The sequence below is a fragment of the Macrotis lagotis genome, chromosome 5, assembly GCF_037893015.1.
Source record: "Macrotis lagotis isolate mMagLag1 chromosome 5, bilby.v1.9.chrom.fasta, whole genome shotgun sequence".
Taxonomy (NCBI): domain Eukaryota; kingdom Metazoa; phylum Chordata; class Mammalia; order Peramelemorphia; family Peramelidae; genus Macrotis; species Macrotis lagotis.
Window position 1 is genome coordinate 79,528,325 of NC_133662.1, and position 26,572 is coordinate 79,554,896.

General features: G+C 39.1%; 1 protein-coding gene and 1 long non-coding RNA gene across 2 annotated transcripts in view; both read left to right on the top strand.

The window, feature by feature from the left end:
• Positions 1 to 26,572, top strand: part of ZNF292 (zinc finger protein 292) — a 125,903-nt gene that overhangs the window by 4,903 nt on the left and 94,428 nt on the right.
• The window catches only part of LOC141487666 (uncharacterized), a 68,019-nt gene continuing 41,447 nt past the window's right edge, over positions 1 to 26,572 (top strand). The window contains exon 1 of the long non-coding RNA XR_012468491.1: positions 1 to 26,572. This exon is cut by the window's right edge and continues 27,896 nt beyond it. This is a non-coding gene — a long non-coding RNA (uncharacterized LOC141487666).

Here is a 26,572-nt window from a genome sequence, read left to right on the forward strand (position 1 = left end):
TCGCCCGCGGGCTCGGGGGCCTTTGTTGTGGGAGTGTCGCCCGCGGACTGAAGGGGCCTTTGTTGCGGGTCGGAGGAGCTGTCCCCACCGACCCCTTTCAGCTCGGCCTCCCGTTGGGTGAGCCGGGGAGAGGGGCGGGGGTTGGCCCTGCCCGCCTGCCCGCCGCCGCCGCCGCATCCCCTCTCCGGCTGTGGGCAGACAAGGGGCACGGAGCTGCCCCAGCGGGAGGGGGCCGGCCCCCGCGGGCTCTAGCCCGATGGCTTTTGCTAGACTCTCTCCATGTAGGCTCCCGTTGTGGTGTACTTTTTACCCTGGGCTGTTCAAGCTTTTCTCTTCCTCTTATGCCTGGGAAAAAAAAAAAAAAACTGCTCTCCAGTAACTGCTTTCCAACCAGGATTGGAAATGCAGCAGCATTGTGTGTTGTTTATGCTGGTTATCAACACGCAGGGACTGAATTCCCGATGAAGGAAACAATCTCCAAACGCAGACCTCCCCTGTCATTTCTGTGAAATATTAAAAAAAAAAAAGCCGTGTACTAGCGGTAGCGTGCTACATTGAGATTTTTAATTTTAAAAGGGAAAAAAATAGCCATGTAAGATGGATGACTTTGTGCAGATGTTTACAGAATTTCCGAGATTCTCTAGTAGAATGGAAAATTCTTATGAATGAAACTCCAAGTTAAATTGAAGGCCCTGGTCATTTCTGTCATTGGAAGCCTTTGCACTTAGCATTTAAAATAGATGTCATTTTTCACTTTTTTCTCCTCTTTTGTATTCTGTAAGTGGAAGGGTCTAAATATCTCCCAAGTCCAAAAGCATTTACTAAGTCTCTACTAGGGGCAAGCTACTATATCAGGTGCTGAGGATGCCAAGAAAATCAACAACAGGAAACAGTCCCTGACCTCAGACAACCCATAGTCTCATGGGTAAGACACCATTTAAATGACTAGGTTCAAACATGAGAAACTGGACAAATTGATGATAATCATAGAGGGGAGTGCTCTAGCATTTAAAGAGAATTTCTTGTAGAAAGTTGAATGTCAAAAACCAATCTACGTAGACCCTAAACAAAAATAATTGGGTTTAGTCTTTGATAAAACATTCTGAACTCAACTCATATGGTGCCTAGATACCCAAAGACCTCTCCCTCCACATTAGATTAGGTTTATATGCCATATGTTGGCCAAGTGAATGATAAAGTGAGAGATTGAACTCAGGTTTTAAAATACATATATACATGTATATCATATGTAATGTACATATCATATATGTAATATATTTATATTGCACGTATTATATATATATATATATTCTTATTGCAGATTTTACTTAACTGCTGCATTACTTGTTTTAGAGGTATTTTGAAAGAAAATTACTAAAAAAAGTCAACCTCATGGTACTTAGTGCTGAATGAGACCTTAATTGGTCATCTAGTCCATCCCACACTTGAGGAAACTTTTGATACTCCCCTCACCCCCTCAGAAAGGAAAAAAGGTTAAGTGACTTGCCTAAGGTCTCTGATGTGACAGACAGGATTTGAACCCATTCCTCTGACTCTAAATCTAATCCTTTTCCCCACTGGATCACTTTTTTTTAAGGTTTTTTGCAAGGCAATGGGGTTAAGTAGCTTGCCCACAGCCACACAGCTAGGTAATTATTAAGTGTCTGAGGCCGGATTTGAACTCAGGTACTCCTGACTCCAGGGCCAGTGCTCTATCCACTGCACCACCTGGCCGCCCCTACTCATTAGATTTTAAAATGAAAGGTATTGAAAACCTTATAGTATTTTATCTTTGCTAAGTAGCATCTTCCTCTCTGTGCACCTGTTAGGTAGTACAATTTTTCATAAAACTGGAAGAAGACTATAAGCATGAAAATTGAGATTTAAAAAAAAAACTTTGCCTTACAAATAAACAAGAATGAAACAAAATTCTTTGCTTTTATGAAGAGCTTTTTCCTCAGCAGAAGAAAACTGAATCCTCAATTAGGAAGTTGTGATATATAATTAGCCCATTATCTCAACTAAATTACTTAGGTCTGATTTTTTTTTTCAGTGTTAGTTTGGATTGTGCCATCCGTTCTGATTCCTGTTTTAAACATATGGAAGCTGCTTTGAGTGCTGTATCCAGGGATCACAACTAGAACTGGGTCTCCAGCCTTGAAGCAGCTGTGAAATATTCCAGGTTTCTTAAGCGTTTGTAGGTTTAAAAACTCTTGTATGCCATCCCTTTTCCCTAGTGTACTCAATGATCATCCTCATTATTTGAACTGTCAAAAAGTGTATTGTTTCTTGATTCTATCTTGAATATTTTCAAGATCAGGTCTAGAATAAATATTGCTGGCAATGTCTTTATTGGTCTCATTAAATGAATCGAAACAATACAATTAATTCCATAGTTGCTTTTAGCCCTTATTAAATGACTGTTTGACTATGAAATTAAAGAATGTAGTAGTTAGCAGTCAAAATTTTTTTGAAGAGTAGGAATACTGCTGTCTTAGTTTCTAATCTTGAGTTTCATTTAAATTTTCTAGTTGAACTTCCTAGGTACTTGATGATGTCAAAAATGAATGTTTTCAAAGTGCAGTGGAGTACTAAGCTAGCACCTTGCTCCTTGTCATTTAATGCTCAGCATAAATATGTAATTGTCATCATTGTATTGATAAAATATGCATTTTTCTGAAATGTTATGATATATATATATATATATATATATATATATATATATATTTACTTCAGTAAAAAGGAAGGGGATATAGAAAAAAATGCAGGAGAAATCCCTAATCTTCAAATTTTCTCATCTCTCAGAGTGAACAAATTAGTAATGATTATTCTTTGATTTCTGAAGTTATTCAAAGGAGCTTAATTCCATTGATAATAAAAATTATTTTTGTTGTCCAGTTATCATCTGACAACTAATGTTTTCCCATTAAAAATCTGGCCTACTCTTTGTTTTAAATGGTGCTTTAAGATGCCTTAAACTTGGTGAGGGGATGAGAGTAAGGGGGAGTGGGCACAAGTGCGCTATTGCTGAGAATTGAACATCTTATATTTCTAAAGGTAGCTTGACTGGGTTTAGGGCTGGAAGAGATTTGCCTCACAGTATGAGCTCAATAAGTTTTTGTTGAAGTTGATCTGACCCCGTTACTGATACCAATAAAGATGGAATCATGTAGGGAGGATAAGGGTGTTCAAAACTAATTACTTGTGATAAAAATGTACAACAAAGAGAAACTGAAGCACAGAAGTTCAGAGCATAATCTATTGGCAAGGCTAGTATAATAGAGATCTATGGTCCCTCAGTGACTCGAGGACATTACCACAGTCTTATTCAGTTACTTACAACTAAGAATGTGATTACTCTACAGTAGAGGTGGAGTAAAGGTGTAGGGTATTCTTACATTTGACATAATCCTGGTGATATGCAAAAGGGGTGTTTCCCAAGTTCTTGATAAGGGGAAAACACCAAATTAGTGTTAACTTCTTCTGGAAAGTCCAGCGTCAATGACCACATGTACACCAGAGTGGACCTCAACTAGGCTTATGGGCAGGCAGAGTACCTTATTGACCATAAGTCTGGGCTGTAGCCCAGAGAAATTGGAAAGTTAACTTCTGTCAGACCTAATGTTAAGTAATTACACTGTCCTTTAAAGCCTAATTACAAAGCCTCAATAATAAAGTACGATGAAGTAGACTTTCCCCCACTGCTTTTATGGAGCCAAGTCTTCAGCGAATCACCATTGATAGACCAAATTGATTTGGTCATACATCTTCAGCATTTATTAGAATTAATTGGTAATGGGGACAATGGAAAATAAATAGTTATAGAGTTCACTATTTTATACAAGACCAACCATAAGAGGATAAACTATCTAGAACATTAAATCAGGAACCCTCACCTGAAACTTGAGGGAATTTAAATCCTGAATGAAAATAGTAGTATTTTTTTCTATGAAAATCAAGTATCTTGTTTTTCCTCAAAAAAGTGTGCTCCATTTAATTTCAAAAGCTTAAAAAAATTTACATTCAACTTCATTCATCTTTATCTTTCTTTATCCAAATCTGAATCAAATTCATTCCATCCTCAGGAGGATATTATAATATTAACATAATGAAAGGATGTTTTATTATCAATTTCTATAAACAAAATACCCTATCAAATGTAAAGCCTTATGATCTATCATCTGTAATTCAAATGACAATGTAAATTTGATTCCTCAGGATAGTAGTACTATACTAGCATATTATTGAGTCAAAAGTCACTAATAGAGTTTATCTTATTACAATAAAAAATGAAGCATCATTATACACTTGTCCTTATATCATTTCTTATTTGACAGGAAGAGGGATTGACATAGCAGTATCGATACAGTTCTTTAGTTATGTTCCTTTCAAGTATAGGTTCTGGACAACAATCACATTAGTTAAGGTTCTTGAGCATCAGGCTATCACAACCCAGCTCAAATATACCTATTTAGGTGGGGAAAGGAATTTCCCAAAATGGGGAATGATCCAAAAGATCATTCTCAACTTTCCCAGATTCAGACATACACCTCTAAACAGTACTCAGGTGGTGGGAGCATATGGCATTTTGTTGAATGTTGAACTAGTGGTCCTTTGAGAGGTATCAGATGCTAATTGTTTAATTATTTCAGTCATATCTTACACAGTATGTTCTTGGAAAAGATACTGGAGGGGTTTGCCATTTCCTTCTTCAGCTCATTTTACAGATGAGGAAACTGAGACAAACAGGGTTGAGTGACTTCCTGGGGTCATACAGCTAATAAAAGTATCAGAGACCTGCAGTCTTTCTTTGACTATAGAACTAGCACTCTATCATACTGAGCCACCTTAGCTACTCTCATCAGACACATACCCAAAATCAAAAAATAGTAGCACATTAAAATCCCAAGAAACTTCTTAAATAGCAAAATTTCACTAATTACAGTTTAGGGTTCTGTTACTGTTATTTTTCTCATATCAGGATAGTCCCTTTTTTTTTTGCAAGGCAAATGGGGTTAAAGTGGCTTGCCCAAGGCCACACAGCTAGGTAATTATTAAGTGTCTGAGACCGGATTTGAACCCAGGTACTCCTGACTCCAAGGCTGGTGCTTTATCCACTACGCCACCTAGCCGCCCCATATCAGGATAGTCTTGATCTGTTATATAAGAATAATCATTCTGGGCTTGTACTCATTGTAAACACTTGTTCACACATACAGTGAATAATAGTTGGCTCAAAAATGAAGTAATTGGAAATTGAAGGGATGGCCACCAATTGCAGAATGATTAAACAAGTTTCAATATATGAATGTAATGAATTATTATTGTTCTATGAGAAATGATGAGCAGGTGGATTTCAGAAAAACCTGGGAAGACTTACATGAACTGATGTGTTACACAGCAACCTCAACATTGCATGATCAGCTATGATAGACTTAGCTCTTCTCAGCAATACAGTGACCAAAGACAATTAGAAAAAACTTGTCATGGAAAATGCCATCCATTTCCAGAGAAAGACTATGGAGTTCAAAAGCATACTATTTTCACTTTTTAAAATTTGGTTTTTGGTTTTTTTTTTCTTTCTGGTCCTGATTCTTCTTTCATAGCATGACTAATATGGAAATATGTGTAACATTATTGTAGGGGTCAGGGGAGGGAGAAAACTTTACAAAAATGAATGTTGAAAACTCTTTACATATAATTGGAAAAATTAACTTGTTAAAATTTTAGCTTTGCTACATATTAATTATTAATAAATAAAATTTCATGATTTTCCAAATGACCTTAAAATGAAAGTCACTTATTTAAAGTTTAGCTTCTAAATTTCGTTACCTTGGGAAAAGTCCTGGTTCCTTAAACTGTAGCACTACAACATGCTGTCAACAGAGCTGATGAGATCTCATCCCTGACAGAGAAATTTAGAGAATGTAATTTTGTAACATTGTATAACGTATACATTTATAATCTTAACTATATTCAGGTTAAAGGGGAAAGGAAAATTTTTCTCAGCTTTCAAAGTAAAAGAATTTTGCATGCCCAATGTCAAGTAGTTTAAAACATGAAACATATTCCTAGTCAGGTGAATGCATTTTTAAATTACAGAGAAAAATCACTCATCTTGTCTCCTGTGATTTAATACTTATATTATCCAATGACATAAAACCCAGTATAGAGCCTATACAATATGGAATAATTAAAGTCAATTAAAAAAGTAACAGTAGTTCATTTACACAGTGCTTACCACCTTCTAGGCTTTTTTTTCAAGATCTTAAGGAATTTCAGAGACCTGTTTTCTGTAGTATTTTGTTTAGATTTTGAATTCTCATTTCTTGAAGACACTTGCTGCTGTAAATTGCAGAGCAGATAGAAAGACTTAAAATATTTCTATTTAAACAATATTGCTATCCTTTTATACCAATTCACAGAAAACAAAATTTTAGCCAGGTGACTCAATTTAGTCAATTTCAGAGTAAATACAATTAACCCTTCCACATGACTTTACCCATCCATCTCAGTTGCTATAGTTTGGGTTTTGTTTTTTAGGTTTTTGCAAGGCAATGGGGTTAATTGGCTTGTCCAAGGCCACACAGCTAGGTATTTATTAAGTGTCTGAGACCAGATTTGAACCCGGGTACTCCTGAGTCCAGGGCCAGTGCTTTATCCACTGTGCCACCTAGCCACCCCTATAGTTTTTTAGTTTTTAATTTTATTATATAAAAGCAACTTTCACTTTGATGCTGGGTCCTTACAGGGAAAAAAATAAACTTTTAAGCATTTTTTAATTTGCCTTTGAAAGTTCTGAGTTTCTAATTGCCTACTTTTAGGTTTGTGATACTTTTCAATACCAATAGATTAATAAGTTATTGTATCTAATAGAACAAATAGCAAAAAAGGAATTTTCTAACGATTTTAAATGAACAGAAATTCTCATGACAATTTTTGTATTCAGTGAAATCAAATCAAATAACAAATCTGTTTTCACAAGGACCATCACTTGCTAAAACGTTAAGTTTTCAGACGCCCACTGTTTACAGTTGATTTCACTGTTTAATTTTTCAAATTTAACTCATTGGAAAGTAATGGTGATTTCAGACTGGCCAATATGACCAGAAAAGACAATGATCACTGTTGGAAGGGTTGTGGAAAATCTGGGACACTAACTAATACATTGTTGGTGGAGCTGTGAACTCATCCAACCTTTCTGGAGAGCAGTCTGGAACTATGCCCAAAGGGCAACAACATACCTTTTGATCCAGCAATACCACTACTGGGCCCAGACCCAGAAGAGATGATGAAAAAGGATAAAAACATCACTTGTACAAAAATATTCATAGCAGCCCTGTTTGAGGTGGCAAAGAACTAGAAATCAAGTAAATGTCCCTCAGTTGGGGAATGGCTTAGCAAACTGTGGTATATGTATGTCATGGAACACTGTTGTTCTATTAGAAACCAGGAGGGATGAGAATTCAGGGAAGCCTGGAGGGATTTGTATGAACTGATGCTGAGTAAGATGAGCAGAACCAGAAGAACACTGTACACCCCTAACAGCAACATGGGAGTGATGTTCAACCTTGATGGACTCGCTCATTCCATCAGTGCAACTATCAGGGACAATTTGGGGCTGTCTGCAATGGAGAATACCATCTGTATCCAGAGAAAGAACTGTGGAGTTTGAACAAAGACCAAGGACTATTACCTTTAATTGGGGGGGGGGGGGCACTGATATCTTATTGTCTGATCTTGCTATCTCTTTTACTTTGTTTCTTCCTTAAGGATATGATTTCTCTTTCATCACATTCAATTTGGGTCAGTGTATATACCATGGAAACAATGCAAAGACTGGCAGATTGCCTTCTGGAGTGGGGAGTGGGAGGAGGGAAGTAAGATTAGGGGAAAATTTGTGAAACTCAAAATAAAGGCTTTAAAAAAAAGAAAAAAGAAATAAAAGTAATGGTGAGACAAATTGTAAGCATCCTACTGATTTAATTAAATGTAAATTAAACAATAGTAACTTTTGACAATAGCCTCATACAAATTCTTTGACATTTAAAGAAACTGATCTAGCCTTGATATAGATGTCCCTAATAACTTTATATCACTTTTCCTAATTCTTTGTAGTACAATAACTTGTTGTCCCTAATAATCTATGATAAAATTTGCCTCATTGTGATTTGCCTTAGTTATATCTTTTGATTTGTAGCATAATAGTGTCTTGATTTAAATTAACTCCTTTTATTAAAAAAAAAACAGTAACAGGAATTGTACTCCTAAAAAAAATTAGTGTCTCATAGAGACTAATTTTCTGAATGTTTCTAGGTATTGCTTTTTATTTCTGTTAAAAAATACGGTTAAGTTCATTTTTTGCCATTTTACCCTAATTTTTCATAGCTTTCACACACAAAAATAGAATTTTACTTTTTAGTTGCTTTCTTTTTTTTTTTTTTTTTTAGGTTTTTGCAAGGCAAATGGGGTTAAGTGGCTTGCCCAAGGCCACACAGCTAGGTAGTTATTAAGTGTCTGAGACCGGATTTGAACACAGGTATTCCTGACTCCAGGGCCAGTGCTTTATCCACTGCACCACCTAGCCGCCCCATGCTTTCTGATTTTTATAGCAAGCTTTTCTCTCTGGGAACTCTTTGGCATTCATCTTCAATCTGAGAATCTCAGTTTAGGGGCTGATAATAGGACTGGCTTGTTTATTTAAAAGCAGTAAGAAATTGAACAGTAAATAAATTCCAATTTTAATTTTATTTCTTTTTTTAAATTTATTTTTTGTTCTCATTTTGTACAAATGTTTTTTACATTAATAAAATATTCTTGTTTACAAGTAAACAAAATACCCCTCCCCCCATGAATGTAGATAGACTTGCTTGGGCGAAAAAAGTAAAGGGGAGAGAAAAAATTAAAATTAAAAAAAAATAATAGTAATAATTGTAGGTATGGCCAGGTGGCGCAATGGACGAAGCACCAGCCCTGGAGCGATGAGCACCTGAGCCCAAAAGAGCCCATATCCAGCCTCGTAAACCCAACAATCACCCAGCCTTGTGACATGCAAGCCACCTGATCCCCACTGCCCTGCAAAAACCAAAAAAGAAGGAAAAAAAAGACCCAAAATAAAATAAAATAGTAGTAATAGTAGGGGTGGCTGCGTGGCAGACAGAGCATTGGCCCTTGTGCCAGGAGCACCTGGGTCCAAATCCGGCCCCAGACACCCAAAGATCACACTGCTATGTGGCCCCAGGCAGGCCACCCAGTCCCACTTGCCCTGCACCCTCCCCCAAATAATAATAACAAAAAATGTGCTTCAGTCTTTGTTCCAGCACCACCAACTCTGTCATGGGTGGATCACACTCTTTATGATAAGTCCATCAAAAAAGTTACTTCCATATTTTTCCAATGTTGCCATTGCTGATCGCAACTCCCTCCTTTCTTTATTTCTCCACTACCATGTACTATATTTTCTCTCTCCTTCACTCTGACTCTGCTGTAGGGTCACTGAGTGGTGCAGCAGACAGATCCCTGGTCCTGGGGCCAAGAAGCCCTGAGCCCTCATACCACCCCTTAGGCCCAGAATCCATCTGGCCCTATGGTCCTCGGCAGGCCTTCCAATCCCAGCCCCTTGCAAGAAGTAAAAAAGAAAATGTGTTATATCTGACCACTCTGCCCCCCCACGGTCCATCCTCTCCTCCTTTATTCACATCCCCACCCCTTCCCCCTGCTCCCCCCTCCTTCTTACTCCAGATGTCTATACCCCATTGAATATATTTGCTGTTTCCTCTCCTAGCCATCTCTGATGAGAGCAAAGGTTCCCTCATTCCCCCTTGCCTCCACCTTCCATATCATTGCAATAGCTCATTGTAATAAAAAAATCTTATTATGTGAAATATCTTGGCCTATTCCCCCCTCTCCTTTTTCTTTCTCCCATTCCATTTCCCTTTTTTTTTCTATTGACTCCATTTTTACACCATATTTTATCTTCGAATTCAGCTTTCTCCTCTGCTTCAAGTATAAAAGCTCCCTCTACTTGCTCTATTAACTGAGAAGGTTCATATGAGTATTATCAATGTCATTTTTCTATGCAGGAATACATGCAGTTCATCCTCATTAAGTCCCTCATATTTCCCCCCACTCCTCCAATCTCCATACTTCACCTGAGTCCTGTATCTGAAGATCAAACCTTCTGTTTATCTCTGGCCATTCCAAAAGGAACATTTGAAATTCCCCAGGTTCATTGAAAGTCCATCTTTTCCCCTGGAAGAGGACATTCAGCCTTGCTGGGTAGTTCATTCTTGGCTGCATTCTAAGCTCTTTTGCCTTCCGGTGTATTGTATTCCAAGCCCTACGAGCTTCCAATGTAGTTGCTGCTAAGTTCTATGTGATCCTGACTGCAGCTCCATGATATTTGAACTGTGTCCTTCTGGCTGCTTGTAATATTTTCTCTTTGACTTGGGAGTTCTGGAACTTGGCTATAATATTCCTAGGGGTTGGTTTTCTGGGATCTCTTTCTGGGAGGGGGGGGGATCGGTGGATTCTCTCCATTTCTATTTTGCCCTCTGCTTCTAGAATATCAGGGCAATTTTCCTGTAGTAATTCTTTGAAAATGATGTCAAGACTTTTCCTTATCATGACTTTCAGGTATTCCAATAATTTTTAAATTATCTTTCCTAAGTTTGTTTGACATATCAGTTGTTTTTTCAATGAGATATTTCACATTTTCTTCTAATTTTTCATTTTATTGGTTTTGAAGTATTGATTCCTCATTTCTGTTAAATTCATCAACCTCCCTGAATTCTATTCTTTGTCTGAAGGATTTGTTTTTCTCAGAGAGTTTTCTTATCTCTTTTTCCATCTGGCCCATTTTGCTTTTTAAGGCATTAATCTCCTCAATAACTTTTTGAACTGTTTTATCCATTTGACCTAAGCTGGTTTTTAGCATGCTATTTTCTTCAGCATTTTTTTGGATTTCCTTGACTAGGCTACTGACTTCATTTTCATGTTTTTTCCTGCATCTCCTTTCTTTTCCCAGTTTTTCTTGTAACTCCCTCATTTGATTTTTCAAAGTCTTTTTTGAGCTCTGTCATAGCCTGATCCCAATTTGTGTTTTTCTTGGGAGTCTTTAGATGCAGGAGCTTGTGCTTCCTCATCTTCGGACTGAGTATTTTGATCCTTCTTGGGCTCATTTGCAAAATATTTCTCAATTGTGTTCCTCTTATTTCTCTGCTTGCTCATTTTCCCAGCCTGGTCCTGGTTTGGGGGTATTTCCTGAGCTTTTGGGGCATTCCCACAAGGGTCTCAGTGTGTGAGGCTCTGTCCTCCCTCCTGGTCTGTGAATGAACATAAGCGCCCCCCTCTGCCACGGGGCTGAGGTGGGGGGGCCCTGTTGTTCTATGTCTAGACTGTGATCAGGATCTGAATGTGGTCAGAGCCCCAGAGTCCTGTTCCAGAGGCAGAGGACAGAGCTCAGCAGTCTGTCTTCACTCCCCTCCCTCATCTCAATGGGCTCATGCCCTGGGGTTCCTGCTTACTGGCTCTGCCTGCTTCTGTTTGGGTCTGGGCTGCTGAAAGACCAAGCTGCTTGCAGTGTGCCCTGAGGGCTGAGCTCCACATGCTCCCTCTGGCAGAGGTCCCCCTGCTGTTCCCCCATTTTGTGCCCGGTGCTCCCCGGGTTGCAGCTCAGGAGAGTGCACCCTGGGGCTGCCTCCAGGAGGCTGAAGTTCTTTTGCTCTAGCACACCACCCCTCTGGCGGGCCACCCCTCCGACAGGGAGCAGAGCCTTTCTGCTGTTTTCTGGGTTACCTGGAGTAGGAGAACTGCCTCCCTGGGTCCCTTTGTGGGTTTTGTCTCTCGAAAGTTTAGTTAGAGTCCTTAGTTTGAGTTTTATCAGAGAGCTCCTAAGTTTTGAACCCTTCTTGTTGCCATCTTGGCTTCGCCCCTCTTTATTTTTATTTCTTTGGGGACTGAAAGTGGTCTAAAATTTTTTCAATTCTACTTTTGTTTCCCTCTGTAGTTTTTAAGTATATCTTTTAAAGAATCTATAATCTATACTTAGTTAAAACCAATTCCACAGAGAGGGACCCCAAAACTTCAGATCTGGAAACTAACAAATTGAAACTGTTTTGAAATTATTTTGCTAACTAAAAAATGGAAATGACTTCTCTTGATAAGTTGCTGAGATTTGAGCTGTTAGAGACCTAATTTCAATCTTTTAACTCTGATGAATCTCTTCACTGATCTGCCCTGAACAGATTTCATGAATGATAAAACAGTTCATAAAATTCAGACTACAACTTTAAAAAGCAGTCCTAAGTCCAACTTCTTAGCTGCTAGTTTTTGTTTTCATCAGACTTTACAGAGTTTACTGGTACTCCCAAAATTCATCAAAATATCCTTGGAAAGGGGCGGCTGGATGGCATAATTGCCTAGCTGTGGTGGCCTTGGGCAGGCCACTTGGCCCTGTTTGCTTGCAAAAACCTAAAATACAATTATTCTTGGAAATGTTCAAATTTTAATTTTTTATACATTTTTATATTTTTAAATTTTCATACAAATGGTGTTTTTATACATTATTAAAATATTCTTGTTTAAAAGTAAGCAAAATGCCCCCCAAAATATAGATCCTCATGAGAAATAAAATAAAGAGAAAAAAAATCAAAAAAAAATTTTTTTAAACGTGCAGTCTGTATTCCAACACTGCCAGCTCTGTTGTGGGTGGATCACATTCTTTATAAGTCCATCACAAAAGCTACTTCCATATTTTTCCACAGTTGCTGATCACAACTCCCTCCATTCATACCTCCCCACTACCATATATTATATTTTCTCTCTCCTTTCACTCTTTCCCCCTTCTTAAGTGTGCTGTAGGGTAGCTAAGTGGCGCAACAGACCAATCACCAACCCTGGGGCCAAGAGACCCCAAGCCCACATACCATCCCTAAGGCCTAGCAACCACCTGACCCTGTGGTCCGGGACAGGCCATCCAATCCCAGCCCCTTGGAAGAAGTAAAAAAGAAAATGTGTTATATCTGACCACTCTCCCCCACGGCCCACCCCCTCCTCCATCACTCACCCCCCCCTTCCCGTCTCCCTTTTCCTTTTTACTCTAGATACCCCATTGAGTATATGTGCTGTTTCCTCTCTGAGCCACCTCTGATGAGAGCGAAGTTCCCCTCATTCCTCCTCACCTTCCCCCCTTCCATATCATTGCAATAAAAAAAATCTTATTATGAACTATGTTAGCCTATTCCACCTCTCCTTTCTCTTACTCCCATTACATTTCCCTTTTAGCCAGTAACTCCATTTTTACAATATATTATATATCTTCAAATTCAGCTCTCTCCTGTGTTTCATCTATAAAACTCCTTCTATCTGCTCTATTAAATGAGAAGGTTCATATAAGTATTATTAATATCATTTTTATATGCAGGAATATATGTACCGCATCATTATTAAGTCCTTCATATTTTACCCCCTTCCCCTACTCTCTATGCTTCACCTGTATTTGAAGATCAAAGTTTCTGTTCAGCTCTGGTTATGGTTGAACAGGAACAATTGAAATTACCCTGGTTTATTGAAAGTCCATCTTTTCCCCTAGAAGAGGGTGTTCAGTTTTGGTGGGTAGTTGATTCTCAGTTGCATTCTGAGCTCTTTTGCCTTCCAGACTATTATATTCCAAGCCCTACAAGTCCTTAATGTAGTTGCTGCTAATGTAGTTGCTGTGTGATCCTGAGAGCAGCTCCATGATATTTGAATTGTGTCCTTCTGACTAATATTTTTCTCTTTGACTTGGGAATTCTGGAACTTGGCTATAATATTCCTGGGTTGTTTTTTCTCAATTTCTATTTTGCCCACTGCTTCTAGGATATCTGAGCAATTTTCTTGTGGGAATTCTTTAAAAGTGAGGTCAAGGCTCTTTTCCTGATCATAACTTTCAGGTATCCCAATTTTAAAAATATCTTTCCTGAAGCTGTTTTCCAGGTCAGTTGTTTTTTCAATGAGTTGTTTCACATTTTCTTCTAATTTTTCATTCTTTTGGTTTTGAAGTATTGTGTCTTAACTTCTCATAAAGTCAGCAGCTTCTTTTAGTTCCATTCTACTTCTGAAGAATTGTTATCCTCAGAGAGCTTTCTTATCCCCTTTTCCATCTGAACAATTCTTTTTAAAGCATTCTTCTCCTCAATAATTTTTTTAAATTCACTTTTTTAATATTTATTCTTATTTTGTACAAATGTTTTTACAATAATAAAATATTCTTGTTTAAGGGTAAATAAAATACCCCCTCCCCCCATAAATATAGACTTGCTTGAGCGATAAAGGGGAGAGAAAAAAAATTAAAATTAAGAAAATAATAGTAATAATTGCAGGTATGGCCAGGTGGCGGCAATGGATGGAGCACTAGCCCTGGAGCCACAACCACCTGAGCCCACATCCGGCCCTGTAGACCCAACACTCACCCAATCATGTGACGTGCAAGCCACCCGAACCCCACTGCCCTGCAAACCCCCCCCCCAAAAAAAGAAAAAGAAGACCCAAAATAAAATAAAATAGTAATAATAGTAGGGGTGGCTGGGTGGCAGACAGAGCATTGGCCCTTGATTCAGGAGCATCCAGGTCCAAATCCTGCCTCAGACAACCAACGATCACCCTGCTATGTGTCTCCAGGCAGGCCACCCAGCCCCATTTACCCTGCACCCCCCCCCAAATAATAATAATAAAAAATGTGCTTCAGTCTTTGTTCCAACACTAACAACTCTGTCGTGGTTGGATCACATTCTTTAGGATAAGTCCATCACAAAAGTTACTTCCATATTTATCCAACGTTGCCATTGCTGATCGCAACTCCCTCCTTTCTTATTTCTCCACTACCATGTACTATATTTTCTCTCTTTTTTCACTGACTCTGCTGTAGGGTAGCTGAGTGGCGCAGCAGAAAGATCCCTGGTCCTGGGGCCAAGAGGCCCTGAGCCCCCATACCACCCCTTAAGCCTAGCATCCACCTGGCCCCATGGTCCAGGACAGGCCATCCAATCCCAGCCCCTTGCAAGAAGTAAAAAAGAAAATGTGTTATATCTGACCACTGTCCCCCCATGGTCCATCCTCTCCTCCATCACTCACATCCCCCCCTTCCCCCTGTCCCCCTTCCCTCCTTCTTACTTCAGATGTCTATACCCCATTGAGTATATATGCTGTTTCCTCTCCTAGCCACCTCAGATGAGAGCAAAGATTCCCTCATTCCCCCTTGCTTCCCCCCTTCCATATCATTGCAATAGCTCATTGTAATAAAGAAAAATCTTATTATATGAAATATCTTGGCCTATTCCCCCTCTCCTTTTTCTTTCTCCCATTTCCTTTTTTTTTTCCTACTGACTCCATTTTTACACCATATTTTATCTTCGAATTCAGCTTTCTCCTGTGCTCTACTTGCTCTATTAACTGAGAAGGTTCATATGAGTACTATCAGTGTCATTTTTCTATGCAGGAATACATGCAGTTCATCATCATTAAGTCCTTCATATTTTCCCCCTCTCTTCCACTCTCTGTGCTTCACCTGAGTCCTGTATCTGAAGATCAAACCTTCTGTTCAGCTCTGGCCATTCCAAAAGGAACATTTGAAATTCCCTGGTTCATTGAAAGTCCATCTTTTTCCCCTGGAAGAGGACATTAAGCCTTGCTGGGTAGTTCATTCTTGGCAGCACTCTAAGCTCTTTTGCCTTCTGGCATATTATATTCCAAGCCCTATGAGCTTCCAGTGTAGTTGCTGCTAAGTCCCGTGTGATCCTGATTGTAGCTCCACGATATTTGAACTGTGTCCTTCTGGCTGCTTGTAATATTTTCTCTTTGACTTGGGAGTTCTGGAACTTGGCTATAATATTCCTAAGGGGTTGGTTTTCTGGGATCTCTTTCGGGGGGGGGGGGTTGGTGGATTCTCTCCATTTCTGTTTTGCCCTCTGCTTCTAGAATATCAGGGCAAAATCATGACTTTCAGGTATTCCAATAATTTGTAAATTATCTTTTCTAAGTCTGTTTTCTATATCAATTGTTCTTTCAACGAGATATTTCACATTTTCTTCTAATTTTTCATTTTTTTGATTTTGAAGTATTGATTCCTGATTTCTGGTAAATTCATCAATCTCCCTGAATTCTGTTCTTTGTCTGAAGGATTTATTCTCCTCAGAGAGTTTTCTTATCTCTTTTTCCATCTGGCCAATTTTGCTTTTTAAGGCATTAATCTCCTCATTAACTTTTTGAACTGTTTTATCCATTTGACCTAAGCTGGTTTTTAGCATGCTATTTTCTTCAGCATTTTTTTGGATTTCCTTGACTAAGCTGCTGACTTCATTTTCATGTTTTTCCTGCATCTCTATCATTTCTTTTCCAAGTTTTTCTAACTCCCTCATTTGATTTTCAAAGCCTTTTTTGAGCTCTGTCATGGCCTGAGCCCAATTTCTGTTTTTCTTGGAGTCTTTAGATGCAGGAGCTTGTGCTTCCTCATCTTCAGACTGAGTATTTTGATCCTTCTTGGGCTCATTTGCAAAATATTTCCCAATGGTGTTCCTCTTTTTTCTCTGCTTGCTCATTTTCCCAGCCTGAGCCTGTTTTGGGGGGTGCTTCCTGAGCTTTTGGGACACTCCCACAAGGGTCTTAGTATGTGAGGCTCTGTCCTCCTTCCTGATCTGTGAATGACCATATTTGCCCCCCCTCTGCCTCGGGGCTGAGGTGAGGGGGCCCTGCTGTTCTGTGGGGGGGCCTAGACTGTGATCAGGATCTGAATGTGGTCAGAGCCCCAGAGTCCTGTTGCAGGGGCAGAGGACAGAGCTCTGCAATCTCTACTCCCCTCCCTAGGTTCAATGGGTTCATGCCCTGGGGGCTCCTACTTACCAGCCCCACCTGCTTCTGTTTCCTGGATCTGGGCTGCTTAAAGACCAAGCTGCTTGCAGTGTGCCCTGAGGGCTGGGCTCCATGTGCTCGCTCTGGCAGAGGTCCCCAGCTGTCCCCCCACTTTGTGCCTGGTGTTCCCTGGGGTGTAGCTCAGGAGACTCCCCCGCTGCTGTGAGCCATGGCTCCCAGCGCCCTGGGGCTGCCTCTGGGAGGCTGAAGTTTTTTTCGCTCTGGCAGGCCACCCCTCTGGCGAGCTGCCCCTCCAACCCCGGGGAGCAGAGCCTTTCTGCTCTTTTCCAGGTTACCCTGAGTAGGAGAACTGCCTCACTGGGTCCCTCTGTGGGTTCTGTCTCTCGAAAATTTAGAGTCAGCTTATGAGTTTTATGAGAGAGCACCTAGGACATGATCCTTTCTTGTCACCATCTTGGCTCCGCCTGCCTCAATAATTTTTTGAATTGTTTTATTCATTTGACTTATACTGGTTTTTAACATGTTATTTTCTTCATCATTTTTTTGGATCTCCTTGACTAAGCTGCTGACTTCTTTTTTTCATGTTTTTCCTGCATCTCATTTCTTTTCCCAATTTTTCTTTTATCTCCCTTACTTGATTTTCAAAATCTTTTTTGAGCTCTGTCATAGCCTGAGCCCAATTTCCGTTTTTCTTGGAGTCTTTAGATGCAGAAGCTTGTACTTATTCATCTCTGTCAGAGTGAGTATTTTGATCCTTCTTGGGATCACTGACAATGTATTTCTCAGTGGTGTTCCTCTTTTTTTCCTTGTTCACTTGTTTTCTGAGCCTTTGCTTGGTTTTGTGGTGCTTTCTGAGTTTTTTTTAAGTGCATAATTTTTTTTATTTAACATTTATTCTCATTTTGTACAAATAGTGTTTTTTACATTAATAAAATATTCTTGTTTAAGAGTAAACGAAATACTCCTCCCCCATAAATATTGACTTGCTTGAGCAATAAAGGGGAGAGAAAAAAATTAAAATTAAAAAAATAATAGTAATAATTGTAGGTATGGACAGGTGGCGCAGTGGACAGAGCACCAGCCCTGAAACCATGAGTACCCAAGCCCACATCCGGCCCCGTACACCCAACAGTCACCCAGCTGTGTGACGTGCAAGCCACCTGAACCCCACTGCCCTGCAAAAACCAAAAGAAAAAAAAAAGACCCAAAATAAAATAAAATAGTAATAATAGTAGGGGTGGCTGGGCAGCGGACAGAGCATTGGCCTTTGAGCCAGGATTACCTGGGTCCAAATCCAGCCTCAGGCACCCAAAGATCCCCCTGCTATGCGGCCCCAGGCAGGCCACCCAGCCCTATCTGCCCTGCACCGCCCCCCCCCAAATAACAATAATAATAATAATAATAATAAATGTGCTTGAGTCTTTGTTCCAACACCAACAACTCTGTTGTGGGTGGATCACATTCTTTATGATAAGTCCATGGCAAAAGTTACTTCCATATTTTCCCACCCTTGCCATCGCTGATTGCAACTCCCTCCTTTTATATTTCTCTACTACCATGTATTATATTTTCTCTCTCCTTTCACTCTGACTTTGCTGTAGGGTAGCTGAGTGGCACAGCACACAGGTCCCCGGTTCTGGGACCAAGAGGCCCCGAGCCCCAATACCACCCCTTAGGCCCAACATCCACCTGGCCCTATGGTCCTGGACAGGCCATCCAATCCCAGCCCCTTGCAAGAAGTAAAAAAGAAGATGTGTTATATCTGACCACTCTGCCCCCCCCCCATGGTCCATCCTCTCCTCTGTCACTCACATCCCCCCCTTCCCCCACATCCCCCCTTCCCCCTGTCACCCCTTCTTACTCCAGATTCCTTTACCCCATTGAGTATATATACTGTTTCCTCTCCTAGCCACCTCAGATGAGAGCAAAGATTCCCTCATTCCCCCTTGCCTTCCCCCCTTCGATATCATTGCAGTAGCTCATTGTAATAAAGAAAAATCTTATTATATGAAATATCTTGGCCTATTCCCCCTTTCCTTTTTCTTTCTCCCATTACATTTCCCTTTTTTCTATTGATTCCATTTTTACACCCTATTTTATCTTCAAATTCAGCTTTCTCCTGTGCTTCAAATATAAAGGCTCCCTCTATCTGCTCTATTAAGTGAGATGGTTCAGATGAGTATTATCAGTGTCATTTTTCTATGCAGGAATACATGCAGTTCATCATCAAGTCCCTCATATTTTCCCCCTCTCTTCCAATCTCCATGCTTCACCTCAGTCCTGTATCTGAAGATCAAACCTTCTGTTCAGCTCTGGCTATTCCAACAGGAACATTTGAAATTCCCCTGGTTCATTGAAAGTCCATCTTTCCCTTGAAGAGGACATTCAGCCTTTCTGGGTAGTTCATTCTTGGCTGCATTCTAAGCTCTTTTGCCTTCCGGTATATTATATTCCAAGCCCTACGAGCTTCCAGTGTCGGTTGCTGCTAAGTCCTGTGTGATCCTGACTGCACTTACATGATATTTGAACTGTGTCCTTCTTGCTTCTTGTAATATTTTGTCTTTGACTTGGGAGTTCTGGGATTTGGCTATAATATTCATAGGGTTTGGTTTTCTGGGATCTCTTTCTTGGGGGGGATCGGTGGATTCTCTCCATTTCTATTTTGCCCTCTGCTTCTAGAATATCAGGGCAATTTGTCTGAAGGATTTGTTTTCCTCAGAGAGTTTTCTTATCTCTTTTTCCATTTGGCCAGTTTTGCTTTTTAAAGCTTTCTTCTCCTCAATAACTTTTTGAACTGTTTTATCCATTTGACCTAAGCTTGTTTTTAGCATGCTATTTTCTTCAGCATTTATATAGATTTCCTTGACTAGGCTGCTGACTTCATTTTCATATTTTTCCTGCATCTCTCTCATTTCTTTGCCCAGTTTTTCTTCTAACTCCCTCATTTGATTTTCAAAGTCTTTTGTGAGCTCTGTCATAGCCTGAGCCCAATTTCTGTTTTTTTTCTTGGAGTCTTTAGATGCAGGAGCTTGTGCTTCCTCATCTTCAGACTGAGTATTTTGATCCTTCTTGGGTTCATACGCCAAATATTTCTCCATGGTGTTCTCTTTTTTCTCTGCTTGCTCATTTTCCCAGCCTGGGCCTGTTTTGGGGATGCTTCCTGAGCTTTTCGGACACTCCCACAAGGGTCTCACTGTGTGAGGCTCTGTCCTCCCTCCTGATCTGTGAATGACCATAAGCACCCCCCCATCTGCCACGAGGCTGAGGTGTAGGGGGCCCTGCTGTTCTATTGGGGGGGCCTAGACTGCTATCAGGATCTGAATGTGGTCAGAGCCCCAGAATCCTGTTCCCAGTACCGAGGACAGACCTCAGAATCTCTCTACTCCCCTACCTACCCTCAGCACTCAAGGCTGAGTTGTCTGGGGGCTCCTGCTTACCTGCTCTACCTGCTTCCGTTTCCTGGATCTGGGCTGCCGGGCCCACCACTGCTTGCTGATTGCCCTGAGGGCTGGGCTTCATGTACTCTGGCAAAGGTCTCCCAGGCTGTTCTTCCATGTTGTGCCCACTGCTCCCTGGGGTGTAGGTCAGGAAACTGCCCCTGCTGCCATGAGCCCTGGCCCCCAGGTGCCCTAGAATTGCCTCTAGGAGGCTGAAGTTCCTTTACTCTGGTGGGCCACCCCTCTAACCCCATGGAGGGGAGCCTTTCCACTATTTTCCAGGTTTCCTTGGCCTGGAGAACTGCCTCACTGGATCCCTCTGTGGGTTCTGTCTCTCAGAAATTTACTCAGTCATAATTTTATGATTTTTGAAATATTATGGAGAGAACACCTAGGAGAGGCTCTTCTCCTGTCGCCACTTTTGCTCTGCCCCCAAATTTAAATTTTTAAAATGTTTGTAGAGAAATTAATGGATTTTTTCTTTTTTTTATGATTGTGTCTCTAGTTCTTTTATTTATTTATTTGTTTGTTTGTTCATTTATTTATTTTTGTTCTTGTATTTATATTCAGTCTGTGCAACTTCCAACATGGTGGATATTGTTGGAAATATATAGAAAGAAGAGAGTTGCCTTTTAAGAAGACTTGAAATGTTCTTGTTGGCATGGTCTAACACCAGGGACAGTTAAGATAGCACAGAACACACACACACACACACACACACACACACCCTCCCCCTCAGCACTTGTTCTAAAGAGGTTAGATTTCCCACTCTAGTAATAGAGTGGAAAAGCAAAAGACTAGGAAGTGCACCCTTTAAGGAGTAGTGGGCTTGTCCCTATTTCATTTGTATTGGGTGAAATTGTTTATGGCTATTCTTCATTTCTCTAATATGAAAAGAAAGGAGAAATTACTGCTGACAAATTGTCCTGCTTTTCCCAAAGAGGAAATTGATAGTATTAGAAAGTTAGAGCATTTTGAACTGCTGCTCAAATGTGGGGAGTCATTGGAGCTCTTTAGATGTTTACACTCATATACCTTTGGAAGAAAAATAAATGCTCTAGATCAACATTACCAATCCTGGAAAGGAATTGTCAATCAATTGCCTTAATTACTTACCTTTCCTAAAACTTCTTTAACCAAAACACCTCTCCCTGACCACCATTAGATGAATTTGGAATTAGTTGAATGACTAGGCTCACATAATATACTAAATGGTGGTTTATTCCCATTTTGAAATAGTTTGTTTCCAAACATTATGAAGTAGTGCCTCTTTAACAAAAATTGTCATTTCTTCTCATACAAATACTTTTGATAAAACAATCAACTCATAATTTTCAGTGCTTTCTATTTTATTTAATAAATTTTAGGAGATTTTGCTTTTTTATTAAGAAAATTTTAAATATGATGAGCAGTCTACAGGCATGTTCATCAGCATATATTTCTGAAACAGGCAATGCAGGTGGATTGGTCAAATCTGAAGTCCAGGAGAAAGAATGTAGTAGATTGTCTTATTGAAATTGAAAAGTTCTTTCATGAGCTCAAACTTCCATTAAACAAAGATCCATCTTTTTAATATCATCATTCTTCCAGTATTATATGGCAGTAAAATGTACAACATAATCTCTGAATATTTAAAAATGAATATCAAACAGGGGCAATTGAAAGACAGGGTAGATATGAACAAGATATGGGAACTTTGAAGAACAGAAGGAAAAAGATATCAAAGAAATCCATGTTAGCAAGTAGAGGCCTTAATGACAAAACTAAGAAATAATAGGTGAACAGTCAGGGATCTTCTAATAATCCAAGGGTATTGGGGGCAAAAAAAAAAACCAAACCATCTAGTGTGCTAGGTGTACCCCATATGGTGAATTTAATGGAAGGACACTGACAGGAGCTATATACTGGATGAGCAGATATGAATGAATTGTGATCTGTATCATAGAATGTCCAAATGAATGAGATCACAGAACATGTCTTGGCATGGCTTAGTTTAGACATTAAGTGCCTGAGTATAGGAGCAGGGGGAATAATTGTAATAGCACTGACCTGCCCCAAGTAATGGTAGGGTTTGGCCTAAGTTTTGCTGGATTTGATGCTGCCATAAGCTTAACTCTTTTTCCTCCTATTCCCATTACTGGAACCCCAAGAAAAAGCAGGAGAGAAAATCTATAGTGAGAGAAGCAATTTATTCCTGTGTTCCTTGTTCATACTAAGGCCTCCCTCATAAAGCCACAGTGAGATCTTTTTGCCACTCCCCATGAATTGAACTAAGTTCACTGAATTACTTTCCCCCTCTGTTTGCAACAGTTGCAACTGTTTCACTGAAAAAATTTATGAATTGTGTATACTAAAAGCTATCAAGTAATTTTGGCCTTTGTTTTTTGTATCTTTCCTCAGTGTTCCACGATTAGAAAAAGTATTTGGAAGTATTCAGGGGAGTGTGCCAGGATCTGTACTGAATTATTTTCTGTTTACCAAACATACATCAGTGGCTTGGATAGAAGCATATAGTATTGTATCAAATTACTTAGGACAGAAAATAATTTGATATGTTTCATTTTGTGACAATAATGATAATGCATTTGTGTTTCTACTACTAGGCTTTTACCAAGAAGAAATACTTTAACTTTAACCAAATGAATTGTATTGAGCTGATTTCCCACCCTCCATTCTATTCTTTTATTGCTAGAATACCTTGCTATTTGCTGTGTTTTTAAAGAATGAGGTGTGTTGTCTTTTATTCTTGAAGAGGTGATGCCCTGACAAGCATGTGAATTGGATTTGAGTGAGGCCTTGCAGTGCTAAGTCACTGTCTCACATTCTCTTCCAGAATCATCTGGGTACAGTGACCAGATATGAATCAGAACAAGTGGAGAAAAATTCTCAGAGAATATTTCAATGACTCTTAAGAGACATTTTAGTGAATGTTATTAGCCTGGGGATGTCATGCTTTTCAAGAATCTTTCAAGCTCGCTATAAAACAGGATTTCATACTAAATGAACTTCAAAACATCTCAGTGCTGTGATGAAAAGATGTTTGTCATAAGCAAGACATTACAAGGATTGGAGAAGGGTAATTTTTACTAATCAAACTCATTTTTATCTATCTCAGAAGTCCACATAGCCTTTAAAAATTTGCACATCTTCATCAGATTGTAAAATATCAACCAAAAAAAATGTTTGGAGGATTTTTTTTTTAACATTCAGTGGGCCTGGAAGTCTTATCACCATTGAGAATGAACAGCTACAAATATATTGATATGCTGATAAACAGAATTATTCTGAAATTATAGAAATTCCTAAATGAAAGTAGAAATATGCAATACTACTTTGTGCCATGCCATGCCATATGACCTTTTACTGTAACCATAGTAACTTATACTATGCCACAGAGGATATAAAAACTTTAGAAATTCATCCAAAAGATAAATTTAAATATGGTCCAAAGGCCTTGGAGCTCAGTTGATTTTTGGAGCTCTATTGAAAACCACAGGATATAATCAAGGACTAGAATTGTTAAAGTGATTATTTGGTCTAAAGTGTGCTTTTATATCTCTTGTAATCAATGTGTAGTTTTATGGTGAATAAGAATATGTCAAAATCTTGTTAACTCAGTCAGTGCAAAATCATAAAATGATTAAAAAATGATTGCAGCAAAAGGATGTAATGAATATTTCTTAAAAATGTTTTGAGGATGCAAAAAATTTCACTAATTTTAGTTATTTTACTTTGTTCCATGTGATTTATACACCACTCTAAATGACATCTTCATCATTTGCAGATCACACGAAAATACAAGGAATAGCTAACATACTAGATTATCATAGGATTAAGTATTTAAAGATTGACAGGCTAGAACTTTGGACTAGATTTAATAATATTAATTCACATTTTTATGTTTTGAAGTTTGCAAAGCACTTTATATACATTTTTTTTTTTGCAAGGCAATGGTTAAGTGGCTTGCCCAAGGCCACACAGCTAGGTAATTATTAAGTGTCTGAGGTCGGATTTGAACTCAGGTATTCCTGACTCTAGGGCCAGTGCTCTATCCACTGCACCACCTAGCCGCCTCTATACATTCTTAATTTGATCATCAAAACATCCTTATGAGGTCAGTTTTATTATCCTCATTTTTCAGGTGAGGGAACTTAAGACAAAGGAGATTCATAGAATTTGGGGATGCTGTTTACTGCTGGCATTGATGGTGTTCGATAGTTTTTAGTCATGTGTAATTCTTCTTTGGAGTTTTCTTGGTTAGATGCTAGAGTTTTTTCCTTCTCCAACTCGTTTTACACATGTGGAAATGAGGCAAACAGGGTTAAGTGGCTTACTCAGGGTCACACAGCTAGTAAGTGTCTGAGGCTAGGTTTGAAATTAGAAAGAGAAATCTTCCTGCCACTCAGCTGCCCTTTTTCCTGGTACATAAACATGATTGAGAAAGGAGAGAAGGGGGCAGATGCACTGACACAGAAACTCAATCCCAAATGTAACCTCACAAAAAGAGTAGTATTTTCCTTCTCAGATATACATAACAAGTCAGGGCACCAAGGAAGATTAAATTTTATTGTTGCATGAAATAAGTGATAGAAAAATGGGACAGACCAAGACAAGCAGGCTATAAGATATGATTTATAATTGTTCTTTGTGGATCTGCAGCAGAAAAAAAGGTATGAATTTGAGAAAAAATATGAAGTTAAATTAATTTTTGAGGTAATATAAAAAATTGATTTTTTTAAATCACTTTTCTTTTACCCTTTTCTCCCAAGTGAGGTAGTTATTAGGATTGGTTGGTTGGTTCTTGTCCTTCATTATCAAAGAAGAACAAAATGACGTCACTATGTTTGAGACAGATTACAGTGTATCCAACTGTGGCTGATCAGACCAAAACCATTTCAGAATACTCTACCACAGGTTGGGCACAAATAGTCCACGTGAACACCTGGAGTAAGTACTCCAAAGTTACAGATGTCATGTTTCCTTCGAACTGCTTCAATTCTGTCTTCCTCATAGAGTTCACTGATGAGGGCATGCCATGCTGGGTGGTCCTGTGCCAGTGTTTCCCACCCATACTTTACAATCAGTTCTAAAGTTCTTCCATGAGACCTTCAGGGTATTTTGGTATCGCTTTTTCTGACCCCCTTGCCCTGTATGACTTGTCCATAAAGTAGTTTTTTTGGCAAGTGTACTTCTGGCATTCTACAAATCTGTCCAGCCCATCATGGTTACCCTCTCTGTACTAATGCTGGGGTGCTAGATAGTTATTAAGTGAATAAATAGAAAGGGTTCTATTGGTGTCCACATACACAGTAAGCACTTACTGGTTGAACACTATAAGCCCACTGAACAGGAAAGCTTCCTGATTCACTGGATGAATGAACTGTATCTAGAACAACCAGCAGGACCAGTAACAAATTGGCAGAGGGGTTTTTTTGGGTAAGAGAACTTTTAAGTAGTATGGATTAGTAAACTTGAATGCTTCCCATAATTTATTAAATTAAGTACACTTAGGTTTTCTTTAACCTAGTGTGTGTGTGTGTGTGTGTACACACACACATTTACTTTTGCTTTCTGTGAATCAGCCTTCTGAAAATATACAGCATATCAGTGGTATGTCAAAAAGAAAAGCTACTCAAAATTATCTTGGCAGTAAATAAATATGAGCTTATATATACTATCACCCCCACCCCAATCCTAAAAACCAAAGTGGATGATTCAGTTTCTTAACCCTAGTCATAGAGATCATCATGTTTGATCTAAACTAAGAAGTCTGCTCATTATTTTTGTGATCATAGATGAATCTCTTACTATCACTGAGCCTCAGTTTCCTCATCTATAAGATGAGATGGTTTAGCTAGATGAGTTCTACAGTCTTCCATCTTTCTCTTCCCTCAACCTTTTTTTAACCATGATAATCTACTTCATCTTAAAATGGCTATAGTACTCATCTACCCTTTCAGATGGTTTAATATTTTTTTTAAACTCATAATAGATATTTTTGGTAATAGTTGTTATCTATTGATTGAGGAAATATATGCTGATAGAATGTGGTATTATGTAACACTAAGTGAATGTCTATTTTATCAAATATATTGGCATCTATATTCCATTTGAAAAACTGGAAGTTTGGTTTGATGGGTTAAAAATTTCAATTTTAGATTTGATTTCTCCTCTAGATTGCTTCATTATTTAGATGCCAATGCAACAAGTGCAAAAAAAGCCTACTTCATGCAAACATAAGTTGTGGGAAAAGGCAAGGGGTTTTTCACAACTTTATTGGATAAGTTGTA